The sequence below is a fragment of the Porites lutea genome, chromosome 1, assembly GCF_958299795.1.
Source record: "Porites lutea chromosome 1, jaPorLute2.1, whole genome shotgun sequence".
NCBI classification, from domain to species: Eukaryota; Metazoa; Cnidaria; class Anthozoa; order Scleractinia; family Poritidae; genus Porites; species Porites lutea.
Window position 1 is genome coordinate 17,799,993 of NC_133201.1, and position 8,110 is coordinate 17,808,102.

At 36.8% G+C, this 8,110-nt stretch overlaps 1 long non-coding RNA gene across 1 annotated transcript; it reads left to right on the forward strand.

Annotated features, from left to right (window-relative positions):
- The first annotated feature begins 324 nt into the window (after positions 1-324).
- Positions 325-7,859, forward strand: LOC140935800 (uncharacterized). Its single transcript, XR_012165262.1, has 2 exons — positions 325-388; positions 7,682-7,859. It is a non-coding gene; the product is annotated as an uncharacterized lncRNA (long non-coding RNA).
- Positions 7,860-8,110: the final 251 nt, after the last annotated feature.

Here is an 8,110-nt window from a genome sequence, read left to right on the forward strand (position 1 = left end):
GGTAATCCTTTTACGATTATGTCTTTATCATTTTTCAAATTAACTGTATGTGCTCGTCGTTATAGTCACCGAAGAATATCAAAGTGAAGTCGTCTCAGCACGGTGCGACGGGAGGTCGCGGGTTCGATTTCCGTGGCCGGACCAATACTCAGGGTCTTAAAATAACTGAGAAATGAAAGTACTCCCTTTGCAGTGCAAGCGGCTAGAACTTCGCGTGGCTCGGATGACCACGTAAAATGGCGGTCCCGTTTCCAGTTGGAGACGTAAAAATAGTGTCCCAAATTAGTACTTTCGTGCTACATTCAAACAAAGTGCTTTTGTTTCAGGTGATTGCTTAGTTGATTGTTGGATGGGTATGTGCGGGGTGTTCGCCAGCAAAGTGATTCAGGTACATCCGAATGTGAATGTTAGGTTTCATGTAAGTTTTCTCCTCTTCATCTGCTGCTGTGCTAACATTTTTCATTTATAAGAGAATCATTGTTACCATTAAAAACAATGCAATGAGCCAAAATGATTATAAACTGGCAGCTCTAAGGACAAAATGTAGAGACATTTTCAAGAGAAATGCAAGAAAAAGATCATGGTGAATGGTTGGTCGAGCTTCTGCGTAAGCCTCTTTTTTTCCTGTTTTATTTGTAATCTACACCTTGCACTGGAGAATTCCATAAACTTGACGTTACATCTCTGATGTGTTGTGTGACATCAGTTTTGCATTTTCACACAGTGCTTTTATTCTGTTGCATGAGAGCCCAAATTATGACAGCAGTATTTTGAAGTACACTTGATAAGTGCGTTGTGCTCATATCATGGAATTATGTTACTAGGTACTGTAGCTTCAGTTTCAGTTTCATTTCATTTATTTGCCAGAAAAATACAGTCATTCAATACATTGCATCAAGGCTGCTGCCTAAGAAAATTTTTTGGTCGTAAAATAAGAAGTTAGGAGCCCGAGCAAATTTCTAGGTGCCCGTTCAAAAAAAGTACATGTAACCTTAAACGTATGACAACTGGTGCGCTAAAGAATCACTGGAGCACTGGAGAATCAGCTAAGGAGAAATGCTTTCAATGTAGATTTAAAAAGAGAGATAGTAGCAGCACTTTGTAAATTGAAACATTTTGGACCCTGAAATCTTATACCAAAAAGTCTTATATTTACGAGAGACTAATTTACTAGTTAGCTCTTCCAATGGACATTTTTATTGAAAAACCAAGCTATGTACACTGTATGTAACTCGAAGCACATAGAGAATCTATCATTGATTTGCTAATGAGTTTACATGTATCTCTTTGTTTTATGAATGTTTCGTTGACTGACAAGTGATGTTTAATACTGGATTGCGAGAAGACCTCATGCTACATGTGGCTTAAGTTAATGTAATATGTTGTGTGTACTGTCAGCATTTTATTATGTGCGTTTGACCAAGGAATAATGTTGAGAACAAAGATTTTACATTGTACAGCAGTTCCCAATAACCCACACCCTTGAAACTTAGGTTTTTTCTGTGCGTTGAAACTTGAGTCTTCTTGGGTGTCAATTAACTGTTTGCATTGTTTTTTGCCATTATCTGCTAGGACAAGTTCTCTCAGTGTTTCATTGGAAGAGCAAAGGCCTGCACTTGTCATAAGATAGAGCCCTTGATTCTCTTTGATAGCACGACAAATGATAAGAAGTTCTACAACTTAAAAAATCCACATTCACTCTATATTCACTATGTGAAAAAAGTGTCATTCAAAAGACAATTAATTAGTTTCTCTGCTGATACATACAGTGTATCTTTTGTTTCTTTGACTTATTCCTTGGCAGATTTCTCAGGCCTTGCGTTTTTGTACAATCAAAAATTAATCTTAGCTACCTGAAAACCTTTGTATAGTAAAAGAAAGAGTGTTTCAGCTATTTCATTCAGCCATTGTCGATTTTGCTTCAACAGTCATTATAATCCTCCATCTCAGCGAACTTGGAAACCCCTTCATTGTTCAAAAATGTTCTTGCCCAACCTTGTTCCCAGGGTTTTCTCCCACCCGTCGCTGCGGAGCGAGAGAGAGAGAGAGACCCTGGTTGCATCTGGTCAGCTGTCTCCCAGGGCTCGACACTAACTTTTCAACTTACTTGTCTAGTAGCTAGTGACAAGTTAGATGTTACTAGCCAAAAACATTTTTTACTATCCAAGCATTGATGTTGGCTTGGTCAATTTCTGAATTTTCAATTTGAATTTTTTTGAATTTTTTTTTTTTTTCCATCTTGGTGAATAACCCATGGGAAGTCGGATTTCCACGATGACCAATAAATAAAAATAAAGTAAATATGTGTCAAGCTGTTTCAGATGCAAATTCTTTTGTTTTTCTCAAAATTCCATAACATAAGAGGATTTTTCAATGGCTTTAAAAAAGAAAAAAGGCAAAGACGATAGTTCTGAAAAGAAACGACCCGCGTGAGAAGGTGCAAGTGCAAGACCTCCACCGCCAAAGCGGAAATTTCAGCACACACCTTGTGTCACGCTTGACTGGTTTAAACACAGCAAACCAAAATCATCTCAATGAATTGCGCTGGTTTCAATTTAAATATTTTGTTCAATGGCCCCGAGTTTTCCTCACATCAAATCTCTCAGGCCAACATATCACAAAGAAAAATCCAGCGATTTTCCCGTACTATAAGACTTTCAGGACTCTGTTTTTCTTTGAGACTTCCTTGAAAAAAAAAAAAAAAAGAAACACCAAGAGGTCATTGTAAAAACTGTCGAGACTTCTTCACAAACAGGCGCCGTAGAAACGTTTGAAAAGAATTGGCAGTGCTGTTAAACTCTGCGTGAAATTTCTTAATCATGATGCCTTGGCAAAAATACCTATACTAGTAAATTCAACATAAGTTTTAAAAGTGTTTGTGTGAACTGGGCGATCGTCTCACGCGAGCACGTCACGTATGGCCAGCTAAATGAAATGTTATCCCTTTATATTTCCAAGCGATTTTGTGCATGATTTTATCAGGAAGCTCATGTTTTGTTCTGCTAATTTTGTAACAAAAAAGAACATCGATGTGCGCTTTCAGAAAATGCTGTCTTGTTTGTCAAATATTTCTTTCAACATAATAACATGTTCAGGAACCCTTTTACGTGCCACTGTTAAATTTGCATACGTGCTGAATAGCATGTGCCCGTAACATGATACGCCCACAATGAAATTCCAACATGTCTTCCTTGAGAAAGATGAAGGTCGGTCAATTTCATTTCTTTTACTAGCCAAAGTGGCTAGTGGAAATCGAAAACCTACTAGCCAAAACTGAATTACTACTAGTCTGTGGCTAGTTGGCTACCTTTAGTGTCGAGCCCTGGTCTCCAGGACAAAATTAATTCTGAGGGAGGAGCTTTTGTCTCTCAATTTTGTGTCTCGTTCACACAATGATCGCAAGGGTCCGCAAGAGCATGATACATTTGCTTACTCTAGAACTATAATGGAAACCATGGGAAATTTCTCCCTAAACAGAACTGCCACTAGATAAACAAGTTAAGAGAAATCAAAAGCTTGCGTTCTCGCTAACTGACGACACCAATTTCTAATAAAAATCCTAATCTACGATCTTGAGTTCTACACAAGCATGTTTAAATTGAAGGGAAAATCCCTCTATGTTAAATTTGCATTGAATGTCTGCCTGACAGTGGCAGCTGCTGGTAATCGGGCCAATTCAGTATACTGCAAAACCTACACCATTAGCTGTCTTACTGTGTAGCGCTTCAGGAGCAGGGAATTCAATATAAATATATATTACTTTTAGTGGTGGATAGAGATATATAATATTATAGTGTTTACAAACAAATGCAAAGGATGACCACCACATGACGGATGACAACAGGAAATCATGCAGTATAAACAGAGGCAAAACAGACAACATAACCTTCAAAGCGAAAGGCTTTCTTGTACATGGTCCATTATTGTGAAAACTTTTTTAAAAAACAAATGCAGCCCAGTGATTTCTGAAAATCCTCCAAAGCTAAGCATACCTAACCCTCAAGAAAAATAAAAATACATGTACTGTAGGAACAATAAACGGTTGGCAGTCATGCAAGCCATATTTTTTAACAAAGATGCTTACTGGTTTATGGCCATTCAGTTGATTTTAAATGACGATGAAAAACGCTGAAAGACACAGAGTTGTAGATAAAAATATACTCTTTCAAGATTCTGTTTACCTCTTTTCATTTAAACAATCAAACTGTGTCCGGGCGGCATATTCTCTTTACCTGTTGCTTCAACCTGTTAATTCATTTTCGAGGTTGCTGTCAGAGGATGGCAACACTCAATACATCTTTTCGGCACCCTTTCAAACTATATAATGGTAGTCTTGAAAACACAATACATCTGTTTTCTATTAAATGTGGCCTCCACAACATAGGAATGGTAATTCAAATCCAATGCATTTTGGTCCATATGAATACCACTGAGCAAATTATTTTTGACCGCCCAAGTGGTGAATCCCCAATTTTCTCTGCATGTGCCAAAGCATCCCCAACATATTAACATTCAGATATTCTGAAGTTCAGTACAGCAAAAACGTTTGAGTGAAGGAAAGTAACGCAAGACTTGAGATATGGAGGGCCACTTGAATAGCAAAAATTATAAAAATTAATGTACTATTGCATCAGTTTTCAAATTTAACGTTTAATTTACATTGTATGTGCCTTAATTTCGCATCAAAAATATACAAAAAAGTTCATAGTTAATCATTAATAATCATGTACACTGTAACTGACAACTGACAAATGGCCTGACATTTGTACCCCTCCTGCCCTTCCAGACCCTCTTTCTCCTTTCTCCATTATTTTTTATCAGCATCATAACTATAATAATCTGATATCCCACATCCCCACTCGGCAAAACTGATGTATCTTAACTCAATTGATAGCGTTGTTGTCAGTCAAGACACAGGCACTTTCAGCAGTAGTTGTGCTTTGTTTTTAACTACTGACAGTTTAGGATCATTGAATTTTTGCTTTGAATTTATAAAGGTGTTGAACTGACTGTAATAAACAGAAGAGCATAAGAAGTGTGCATCTGTTTATTCAGGCCGCTCATGTTTATCAGCTTTATAAAATAGACTTAGTTTCACTAACTTTGACACTTTCTCCGGTATTTTTTATCAGCATTATAACTGTAATAATCTGATATCCCATATCCCCACGCGGTAAAACTGGTGTATCTTAACTCAATCAATAGCTCAACATGTGTTGTTGTCAGTTAAGACGTTATTTGATTACTGTGACCATCGCTTGTTTTTCAGTTTCCCTTGCAACTTCAGTACCAAGGGACAAATACAACATGTGAGAAAAACAAAAAGGCATGATATTTTTTTAAAATATTAAATTATTGATTTACATGTCTTTCCTCTGTTGGTTCGCCTCCGTTTGCAAAAATTTTTACTGTGGGAAATATAATATTGGGCATATCATTGATTGCTCAAGGTTTTCAAACTAGATCAAACTGTTTTGAATAAAAGAGTCTGATGAAGCATGGGCAATCAACAACATCAAACAATTTTTGAAGTCAATCAAACTTTGAGTTCAGCTATCGATCAAAGTGGAACTCACACAAGGAAAATTATTATAGAATAAAACCAAACTTTCTAATTCCGAACTCTTGATGGCAAGTATGTTAATATATATTGATCCAGTGTGAAAGCAGTCAAGTCGATTTAATTCTCGTTTCTTTTATTATTTCCATATTTGGAGTCAATTCTATAAAAATAAATATTCTCTGTGAAAATGTCAGTGCATTTTTTTACATGTACCAAGCAAAAAAATTTTTAAATCTGCAAGTTGAAATCATCTTGGGAATTATCCCAATTATTATTCTTTCCTCCTTAATTGTCCTAAATCGTACAGCATAATTATTTTTACTGAATCCAGCACTCATCAGATTTCCCTAGCCAGTGTTGCTTTCCTAAAGTTGATTCAGTTATCACATTTGATTTTTTTTTCAATATAATTTGGTTTATTTTGATTTCGTTCGGACATCAAACTCTCCAAAAAGCTGTGTTTCACATCACTGTATCAAACTCTTGTTCGAAAGAGTTTGATGGGAATTTTGTTTAATTTTGTTTTCAGTAATACTTAGCACACCAGGAATACACATGTACTGCAATTATCTGCTGACCACCAAGGTGAGTGCTTTACAAGTTGTGAGAAAAACATCATTTCAACATTCATTCTTTTCAGGTCTTCCCAGACAGTCCTTGTTACTTTGCCTTACCTCCCATGGTATTGACCCTGAGTACAATGTCAATGATAATGTGCAGCCTGAGAGGGGGTTAAACTTTCTCCTTTGTGCCCTGGAAAAATAGGCTTTTTGTTTCTGGTACCAGGAATTACAGACAACAAATGGAATTAAAAAACTGGTCAGTGTAATGCTAAAACTGCACATGCAGACTTGGAGTAAAGTGCAGACTAGTTGCAAAATGCAGAATGAGGACTGCAGACTTTGGTTGAAATTCTTATGTTATTAGAAAGTATAATCCTCTCTGTTTGTATGGTGTGATAAACATAATGTTTTTTTATGCTACTGCCCTCTGAAAAAGGCTAAGGAGCTCACGGTCGAAGCTAAGTACTGGCACATTCTCTAAGAGAATCTGATGCAGGGTGTTCATTAGGCATCAGAGATTGGAGAATTCTCCATTTTCCAGCTAATGTTTGGTAGCCTGTGACTAGTCTTTATTTAGACTTAGAGCCTCTTTCAAAATAATTATTCTCCTGTAACTTTACACCTTTCTCCTGCTACTAGAATAATGTAAATGAAAACCCTGCTGATGTGGTTATGAGGAAGTTTCATTGAGCAGCACATAACTAAAATCTGTGAAACATTTTACTCTTGAAATAATTTGCGGTACTCCCTTTTTTTGTCACATTTCCCTGTGGACAGTACTATGGGTATAAAGCAGCTCTAATTTAAGCATAAACATATTATCTCTATTATAACATAAACCCTTGTGTTTGTTACATAAGCAACGTGCTAATTTGAAGAGTGAGGTCTCTCAAAAGTCAAAATGGCAGCGAGTACATTTAATGCCGGGTCTACCGTTTACCCCAAGTCTGCAGTTCTCATTCTGCATTTGCACCTTGCCTGCATTTTACTCTTAGTCTACAGTTTACAGCCTCTGTCTGCATGAATTTACCCCTGGTCCACAGTCTTAACTTCGCAGTGTTCAGGCAACATAATATACTGAGCATTACTATGAAACACAACTGTACACAATAAATACAATGTCATGCGCATGTACAGTGTAATGTGCTAACATGATTTGTATATCATTAAATATATTATGTTAAATATTCTTATTAGAATATCTACATTGGTAAAGTTATTTTACTGCTGAGAGATTTTTTTTCTCTCACCCCCCGCCCAAAGACTACGCGTAGTCTCTCTTTCTTCTTGGTCCGTCAAGCCCGTGTGCACTCCCCTCCCCTCACTAAATCTGAAGAAAAAGTAAGACTGCTCACAATCTAACCCACGCCCCCCCCCCCCCTCCTCCACATGCATTACCATACACAAAAACAAAGGAAAAACAAAAAATTAACAGCAACATATTCATTTGTAAACACATTCTAATTGTGACATAAGTGTTGTCTGGTAGCCTGAGGATTATAGCCTGCATTATTTTACTTAAGTAGCACTTTTTTTATATTTTTTCATATAACAGATCACCTTGGTATGTGATGTTGGTGCAGAAAGTTCTTCCAAAGCAAGCAGGATCATTGAACTTAATATCAGTCACAAGTTACTGTGCTGTATGGTTAGTCAAGCAAGTCAAGTTTTGCAAACTTTAATCTTGAAATTCTACTTCCATGCTAAAGACACATAAATGTCCAACTACTTAATATCAGTATTTATTACATGGCTGAATCCTCAAGCGGGCAAGATGAAGCGAATCCTGTGTTGTTCCCGCAAGTAAAAGTTCTCTTTTCCTCTATGTAATAGATCGATAAAGCTTGTTCAGTCAAGATAGCTGGATATTGGCCTCACAAAAAAGAGCTTGGCCAATATCCAGCCATCTTGACCAATTAATGTTGGTCAATAACACATAATTATTTAGAACAATGACTAAACTTTGTGAACATCTTTTCCAGAA